Source organism: Egretta garzetta, unplaced genomic scaffold (genome assembly GCF_000687185.1).
Source record: "Egretta garzetta isolate BGI_Z169 unplaced genomic scaffold, ASM68718v1 scaffold18, whole genome shotgun sequence".
NCBI classification, from domain to species: Eukaryota; Metazoa; Chordata; class Aves; order Pelecaniformes; family Ardeidae; genus Egretta; species Egretta garzetta.
The window spans coordinates 6656547-6666101 of record NW_009260616.1 but is presented as its reverse complement, the minus strand read 5'-3'; positions in this window follow the sequence as shown (position 1 = coordinate 6666101).

The following is a 9555-nucleotide window of genomic DNA, read 5'->3' as shown; positions in this document are numbered from 1 at the left end:
ATGAGAAGCCGTGTCCCTCTGAGCTGCTGTTGTCAGTCTACAAGCTGGGGCACATGTGTGGCTTTAAAGAGCATATTTCAACATTTGGGAAATGCTCAGAAGGATCATGAATAAGAAAAGGATAAGAAAGAATAAGAATAAGAAAATAAGAACAAGAACAAGGATAAGAACAAGAAGCATTCAAGGCCAGGTTGGACGGGGCTCTGAGCAACCTGATCTAGTTAGCGATGTCCCTGCTCACTGCAGGGGGGTTGGACTAGATGACCTCTAGGGTCCCTTCCAACCCAAAACATTCTATGGTTCTATGATTCTATGAAGATTGTCAGGTACCTCAGTCTAACACAGTTGGTCTCTAACCTAAACACCACCACAAAATTCTCATCAGATGTGCCTTCTCAACAGTCATTTTCCTTTCTTGCTAATCCTATATTGCCACCATCTTTACAACTGTGAAGCCTTTTCTTCGTTCACATTTCACTTTTCAATATACACACATTCACATCCACAACAGTCTCCCAGTTCCTTGTCCTTATCTTAAAGGTGGTGGATAATAATTTTATAAAAAGGCAATCACTGAAGCAAAGAAATACACTTCCACACTGGAATGGAGATTTTTCAGTGCCAAAGAATGCCATTGATACAAGCAAATTAGAAAAATTAATAATAATAATAACAACAACAACCTAGAAGTGTACAGGGACAAGAAAACAGGCAGCAGTTTAATTATTTCACTGCAGTTCTTTTGTTCCGTAACATGACAAACCAGCAAGGATATTGGTTTGCTGCTGTTACCTATCTATCTATGTAGAGGAGTTTCTTGAACAACAAGGCCATAAAATACTATGGGATCTCACGGACAATCCCGGCTTTGATAAGGACAATGTGTCCTTGGGGCCCTGAAAGGAGGAATTTGCACGTATTGTAAACTAGAACAAAGGAACTTGATAAGACTAACCAAGACGTGCTCTAATCGCAAAGCTTGCAGACTAACCAGGTTGTACTCTAATTGCAAGGCTTGCATATGATAGCGCGTGTGTTTGTGTGTTAGACCAATCAGCATGTATCTAGAGGCACGTGGACAATGTTATTGAACCAATGAAAGCATTGTTTATGTCATGTGGACCCCATCCCTCAGTATAAATATGTCTGTAACTCTGAATAAAGGAGGAAGCATTCACCATACTCCTATGGAGACTGTGTCTGTATTCTGGGCTCCCCTAAGCAACATTTAAGCAACATATCTACGAATATATGACATATATATTATTACATTATAATGTACCAATTATTATTACATATTACATATATATTAAAAAAATGTAAGAGAGCAAAAGCTTTCACACCACAGTAATATGGAATCAAGTGCACCCTCAGCAAGTTTGCAGACAGCACCAAGCTGAGTGGTGCAGTTGACACACCTGAGGGATGGGATGCCATCCAGAGGGACTTGGACAACCTTGAGGAGTGGGCCCATGTGAACTTCACAAAGTTCAACAAGGCCGAGTGCAGGGACCTGCCCCTGGGTTGGGGCAACCCCCAGTATTGGTATAGGCTGGGGGATGAAAGCATTGAGAGCAGCCCTGCTGAGAAGGACTTGGGGGTACTGATGGACAAAAAGCTGAACATGAGCCAGCAATGTGCACTGGCAGCCCAGAAAGGCCAACCCTACCCTGGGCTGCATCAAGAGAAGCGTGGCCAGCAGGTCGAGGGAGGGGATTCTGCCACTTGACTCCGCTCTGGGTGAGACCTCACCTGGAGCCCTGCATCCAGCTCTGGAGCCCTCAGCACAAGAAGGACATGGAACTGTTGGAGTGGGTCCCGAGGAGGGCTACAAAAATGATCCGAGGGCTGTCCAAGGGCTGCAGCACCTCTCTTAGGAGGACAGGCTGAGAGAGCTGGGGTTGTTCAGCCTGGAGAAGAGAAGGCTGTGGGGGGTTTCAGTACTGATTGCGGCCTTTCAGTACTTAAAGGGAGCCTATAAGAATGATGGAGACAAATGTTTTAGCAGGGCCTGCTGTGACAGGACAAGGGGCAGTGGTTTTAAACTAAACCAGGGTAGATTTAGACTAGATATAAGGAAGAAATTTTGTACAATGAGGGTGGTGAAACACTGGAACAGGTGGTAGATTCCCCATCCCTGGAAACATTCAAGGCCAGGTTGGATGGGGCTCTGAGCAGCCTGATCCAGTTGAAGATGTCTCTGCTCATCTGCGAGGGGTTGGACCAGATGAACTCTAAAGGTCCCTTCCAACCCAAACCATACTATGACCATACATATGTACCATAAACTGCATCATGTGAATGTGTTCTTCTAAAATCCATGTGACATAGCTTAGGACATATTTGTTAGCCAGCTTCACAGTAGACAAACTCCATGCTGAAGGATGCCCTTTTTTTCATACCTACACAGTGTTCTGAAAAGATGACAGTCCAAAATAGAACTCGGTAATACGTTACCTTTATGCACATTGTGGGTCCCATACCTTCTTCCAGTAGCAAGAACGGGATGTGCAAAGCTCTGCTATGACTTGACCGGACCTACCACTGAGGAGGAGCAGGCACCCTACACATGCACACCGAGTCCAGGAACCCACTGAGTTCCCATGCACATACCCCACACTTACCCCTCGAGCAGCTGGCGAAAATGGCAGCTCCAGACAGGTTACCACAACCAAAGCAATTACTGCAGCTCACGTTCAGCCACTTTTTTCGGAGCGCTCTGCGCCTGCCAGGCTGTCAGCTGAACAAATAGCTTTGGCAGAGACAGCTGCTCCATCTATCCCCCATCAGGCCGACGAGGAGTCCCCACGAAGGCTGGGTTTTATGATGTACAATGCCAACAGTCACATTTAGGCCTCGAGTGCTCATTTGTGGGAGAGGAAAAGTCAGCCTTTCTCTCGCTTGTCTCCTTTTACTGCTATGGGAAAGACCACATCACTACGCTCGTTTCCAAGGTCCAAAGCTGAAAAATAGCTAATTCAAGACTACAATGGATAAGTAAGCGATAGTTAAATGGAGGCTATATGTTGCCTGTAATGTGAAGAAACCTGTTTTTTAAAAATAACATCATAAAGGGGAGTGGTGACAGAGTGCTTGTTATAAAGGCATTTGAGAAAAAGGCAACAGCAGACATTGAAGGTCTAAAACGTTGAAGGCGTTATTGGAAAGCTCTGCTGAGTTAATGTTTGTTTGATTTGGCAGAGGTTTGCCACTACCCATTTATTATTAGCTTTGACTTGTCCACCACCTCATAAAAGTCAGATGAAATTAAAATGAAGCCACATTTTGGAAGCATTTGTAATAAATAATAAACATATGCCTAAACTAAAGGTTGAAACAGACATTGTTTGAAAATGAAAAAGTTTAAATCAGGAAGGCTTGTGGTGAGCGGTGAGAAGCCAGGAGCCTGCCGGCACGGAGGCCAGGAGGGAGGGTGGGTGCTGCCATGCTGCGCTGCTCATGACGCCACGCCGTCCTTCCTGACATTCCCTCTCCCAGCCAAACATTTTCTGCTCCGCCAAGCTGTTTTGGTGCAAGGCACCCAAGACTTGAGCCTGCCGTTACTTTTATTTGACAAGATGTGAGTTAAAAGAAGAAACTCTGCATGGCGGTTTTTAAGTGGGAAGGGGCAGGCAGAGGACAGCTGAGGGCAATCATCACAATCGCGCCTGGGCCGCCAGCAGGCTGGCAACCACGGAGCCGGGCTGGGCGACCGAGCGGCCACCGCGGTGGTCTCTGCTGGCAGCCCCTGGCTCTATCCTGTCCTCTACAACCGCTGCAGGAACCAGCTGCGGTGCCTTGGATGCCGCATGTGGATGCTGAAATGATTCTTTATTCATTAGACCACATGGTACCATCAGGACCGTGACTGGGGAAGCAGCGCATCACAGGTATTACTGCTCAAACCCACTCTCAGCAAGGCTTCAGGCTTGATGCCGCCCCTCACTATCCTGCAGGCTCACACTGACTCCTCAAAAAAACAACCAACCACGATGCCCCAGACCTAACCTGAAGCAAAAAGTCCCCCCCAAAACAAGCATGCAGGTAACTATTTAGATGCATCATACACATGCTACTAAAAAAACCCCCACCAAACTCCAACCACAACAAACCAACAAACAAATACAAATCACAAAATGAGGAGTGTACAAGTTCTCAGTTCTCAGCAAGGGAATCTCCAGCAGAGTCCTATTTAATCACACAATGCTGCTTTTCAGGCTTAACTGCATTTATCATTTTATTTTGATTTACTGCACTTTTCCTTCTATCTGCTAGGAGATTTGGGAGACTGTCCAGCATTTTTTAGTATGAAAAAGAACAGTACAGAAACCATAATTAAAAAAATAAAATGCAATTGATTAGACAGAAGGCAGGCAAAAGTGGGCAGTGGGCACCTAGAATTGCAGCTGTCTCATCAAGTAATAAAGGTTTCTAGAAAGAAGCAGTATTATTTATTTATTTCCAAGTTGGTCAAGGAGGTGAAGTCTAGGCCAGCACAGGAGATGGACATGGATCCATCCCTCACTCTTGCAGAGTAGCAAAACCAAAGCTCAGCTTCAGATCATCTCAGTATTCCAACAGGGAAAGTGTTAAGGAAGAGGAAAAAACATGGCCTGGGAAAGGCTGAGGTGACCTTGAGCACATCCAAACCAGGGTAAGTGGACAAGCTGGGCGGAAATTAGGTTGAGGCAAGAACATCGGTCAGATCAGGTGGAACAAATTAGGGTGATAGCAAGAATAGCCCACTACAAAGCAGACAGCCTTTCACCACTGCTCAACTTTGCAAATCCGTATCTTACCAATCAGCATCCTTGCCTGAGGAGAGGTGGGGTAGCGTTTTCCACAGACAAGGAGGATGGGAGAGGCCATCTCCCCACCATCCCCCATGGATTGCTGCTGACATCTACTGTGACATTCTCCCTACGTAGTGACTTCCAGTACAAAGACAAAAAGAGGATGACCTAGAAATAATGGGTCAGAATGACACTCAGGGAGCCCAATATCTTATCGCTGACAGTCAGCAAAATCAGATGCCTGGGGAAGGATGCAAGATACAGCCAACGAATACTGGCATCTACTACTGTCCAGGCCTCCACACATACAGACAGAGCATTTAGTGACTCAACACAAATTTCTCTCCTATAAACTGCTCCTGTTTCCACGTCAGCCCTCAGCATCTACAACATCCCTCAGCAGGAGTTTCCACCAGTCTTTCGCTGTTTGCATGAAGATTCCCCTTTTTTTTTTGTTACAGCTCCCGCTGGCCTCATTTGACGCTCCCTGGTTCATCATCTGTTCAGATAAAGGCATACTCAGACACTGTTTTGTCTTTTCCACATCACTCAAATACAGAGACCTTTGTTACAATCATGATAACCATTACATACCAGTTGTACCATTCCCATGCTGAAGAACCTTCCTCTATTTTGTTACTGTGCAAAACCCATTCATTTAATCATCATTACTAGCGCTCCTTTTTACTGTCCTGGGTAACTCTCCATCACCGGCACCATTTGTTACCCTACCACTTACCTTTTTCTTCACATCATTTGCAAATTACGTTCAGAGTAAAGTCCCAGCACAGATCTCTGCAGAGTTCAACTGGCATCCTCCCTCCACCGCAAAAGCTATTTACTCCAACTGCTTTGTATCTTCCGACCATACAACGTCCACATCATCCGTGTGAGATCCTTTCTTAGCCCATCACTACATGGTTTCATTTCAGCCTATTAGTAAGGCATTCCAACAGAGATTTCTAGGAATTCAAATAGGCTACATAAACAAGAGGACTTGCTGACGTGACAAACTTCGTCGTTGGTAAGGCAAGACTCCTTCAAAAAAGCCATCCTGACTTTTCCAAAGCATGACAGCTTTACCCACGTGGCTGCCGATTTTAACTGTTCTCTTAGCCAGTATTTCACATATCCCACACTCCAACACACCAGTGCCTCTTTTTGCTGCTGAAGCCAAACTACTAGGCAAACACATGAGATATTAAAATATTCACTCAAAATTTTTGGAATGTTAATTAGTTTTAGTTATTAAGCATAATTTCTTATAAGCAGGCAGAAATGTGTTAGTGATTTAGGGAAAATATGTATCTTTATTTCCTATAATCAGTGTTTCAAGCACCTGCAAAAGCGCATCAGTCATCTGAACGAAAGTGTCTAAAAATGACAGTTGTATATCTAATCTCTGTGGAGCACATTAGCCCCATTTACCTGGAGAGAGACCATGTTTATAATTGAAGTCTGCTTTTCTGTCTTTTGTCAAAGAGTTTGCGATTGTAAATGAGAAGTTAGCCTTTAACTTCAGTTTCAGCTCCAGGGATATCGATTTCTTTGGCCTCCCGACCATCCTTTCATTGCTGCAGACTGCACGCTAGAATTCCCGCAGATAAGGAACCTCTGGCACAATGGCCTTGACATTTGGTTGCTGATCTTAACTGTTTTGGAGAGGGCTGAAAGGCCTGTCCTTGGCCAGAGGCACCTAGCAAGGGCCTCAAGATTTTTGCTGCATTATTTCACTGCAGTGACTTGTTTTGCAGCTGTATTTCCTACAGAAGGAAACTGCGCTACCTTGTCTGCCCGTGCCTAAGCATGCAAATGCAATTCCATGATCAGGCATAGCGTTTAAAAATCCCCAACACATCAGACAAAACATTCCATCAATAGTGTCAGTTCACTAAGTGTGGAAACTGAGGACAGTTCCTTTGCAGAGAAAGGAGGAACCAGTTCAATTAATGGATTACAAACTTCAAGTTTACAGCTAGAAACTGCTTTCTCTGAAAACAGTCTCTGAAGGAGAGGGAGCTTTAGGAAGTAGTCCTACAAGGGAATGGGAAAATTGGATTCCAGCGTATTTTCCTCCTCATTTTGTACTGGGTTATTTTAAGCTAACATTTTAAGGTTTCACGAGAAGGTAAAATTTTGTGTTGCATCTTAAGATGCTTTTAAAATGAAAGCAGTAGCCCAGATGTGACACCACATGGCAGGGAGTATTTTACACAAAACTACTCATCACAGTAAGCTGGCTTTTTACCTCTGGTTTCATTTTCAGTGTTAAACCAGTTCAAGACTGAAGTGACTGTAAACAGTGCTTGCAAACACAAAGATTGTGAAGTTTAAATAGTTTGGTGGGATTTTTTTAGGATAAGAATCAAAAAAGATTATAGAATTAAGCAAGACAACTTGGAACCAGTCAAGTATCATTTATGCATACATTTATTTAAAGAAAAAAAGTTAAACATTCAGACAAGTTTGATTTTTCATTTTCAAAGCTTTATTAGGTAGATGTTACTAGATGACATTGTAAAACCCCTTGTGTGCAAGTGAATGAACTCTACAACATAGGTCTTCCCACAATTCATGAAATCCACCTCCCCCCCCATTCCTGAATATTGATTCTAAGACAGGTGGAGTGCAGTCAAATGCTACTTTACGTTCTTCCATTTCATCATGGGGAAGCACTTTTTCAGTTTGTTGGTAACAGGGGCTTGGGGATATTGAAGTGAAAGGAATGCCTTTAAAGGAAATGAAGTACTGTAAATTTGGACTTACGAACTTCACTCTCAGTATGGACACCAGATTCATCGCAGAGTCTTTTAAATTAAACTGCCTACCATGATCGCGATTGTAATTAGCAAAGTGAAGCAGTACAGAGACATACCTACTACTGAACACCTAGTGAGGTAAACATTTTGAAAATAAAACTGTTAAAAAATTCACTTACTTTCAAAAGGTCCTGTCCAGCAGGACAAACATTGGCAGAACACCTTCCCTTGTATCCATGCAGGTACATGTGCATATACAACCTGTGTCTACTATAGCTTTTTAAAGAACAGGATTTTTAGTTATACATTCATCAGGACAAGTTTAAAAATCAGACATTACTACGGTAGATTCAACAGAAGACTTCACTGAACCGTCTCTAGACCTCCTAAATTAAAAGGCACTCTGAAGAGGGTAGCAGGAAATAATCCTTTACAAAACACTGACACAAACTAAAGCAGCCACAAAGGTAGCGCACTCAACAGTGATTACTGGTATACATTTAAAATACCAACTTGAAGATGGATTATTTGTAAAATATTGCCCAAGACTACTGAGTATTTTCAGCAAGTTATTACAGCATAAAGACCATTGCTGCAATACTATGCAACAAAAAGTTATAGTTATCTGCTAAATGCAATAGAAAGATAACGGAAAAAAAATTATCAGCACTTTGGTTGTGTGCCTGCTGGTTGTAAGAGAGAAGAATTTTGTTTAAGGAAATAACTTTTTAAAATAAACAGTAACTCATGAGATTGAGGAAGTATTTTGATACATGGTGCCTCCTATTCAATGGGTTACAGAATGACTTAATGCCTAAAAATTGGAAATAATACTGGAATAGAAGATATCTGTAAGAGCGATAGTTCACTTATAATTTATTGTAGTATGGCTCTAAATCAAATTCCCTATCACCAAAACCGTCAGATACGCAAGCTGAATCCTGATTGAACACTCCCGTGTGATGCTTCATGAAGAAATAACACCGCAAGTGACAGCTATATTGCCAATCAAGAACCCCGGGGTGGGCATGGTGGTGGGGAAGTCTCTCCTACAGTTCTGAGAAACTCAGGAATTTCAGGAGAAGAAAAGGTTCAAGAGATACTCTTCTCATCTTGATTTCTCCCTGTTTTCCTTCATTCCTTCACAAATTCTTAGTGGAGGAAATCAAACATAGTAAAACCATTTTATGATCATGAATCTACAATAGGCAGACCTTCTAAGCAGAACTTTTCTTCTTACCCCCCCATTATTAATCAATTTCCTTCTGCTAATTACCTTTTCATAACTTCAATATTTTTAAAAGATAATTTCTACCAGAAGTTCATAGAATTTGAGATAATTTCAGAAAAGTAGCTTATTCTTGGCACCTGACTTCCAATAGATGGACAGAAGTGGGAGAAATGTCAGTAAGAAAAACCAGATCCTTTAGAAAATCTAGATCATAAAAAGTAAAATTCCACTGTTTTCTGGGAAAGGAAGTAATCCCAGAAGAAGAAATAAACCCTACAGTATCCATTTTGAAGCTACCTGAAGATGTAAAACAAATACTACGGTTTTGGTTCACACCTCCCACCATGCAATGAAGGGCTGGGCAGAGATCCCAGAGCTGCTCCACCAAGCTTGTTTGATGGTTTAGGCCATCAAGATACCCACCCCAGAAGAACTGCCAACTTATGTTAACAGGATATGCCAGTTCAAGTTGGATTCCACTGAAACGCTGTTAAACTGCTCCGAGTCCCAGCCTATCTACAAGCGCATCTCCATGCCCTGTGCTCCTCAGTGCTTCCATCTTCACAGATTAGTGTCAATGGGGCCTGTTTGAGACCTAGAGTTTGAAGGTACACACACCACAGGCTGTGGCATAGTCTAAATTCAGCTGAATTCTCTTCTCCAAAAAGCTGCGTTTCTTTAAGTTGTTGGTTACACTGGAAGACCAAACTCATTCTGACAACACACACAAGACGCATTTCTGCAGAACTCTGAAGGGAGATTGGGGGTGGGG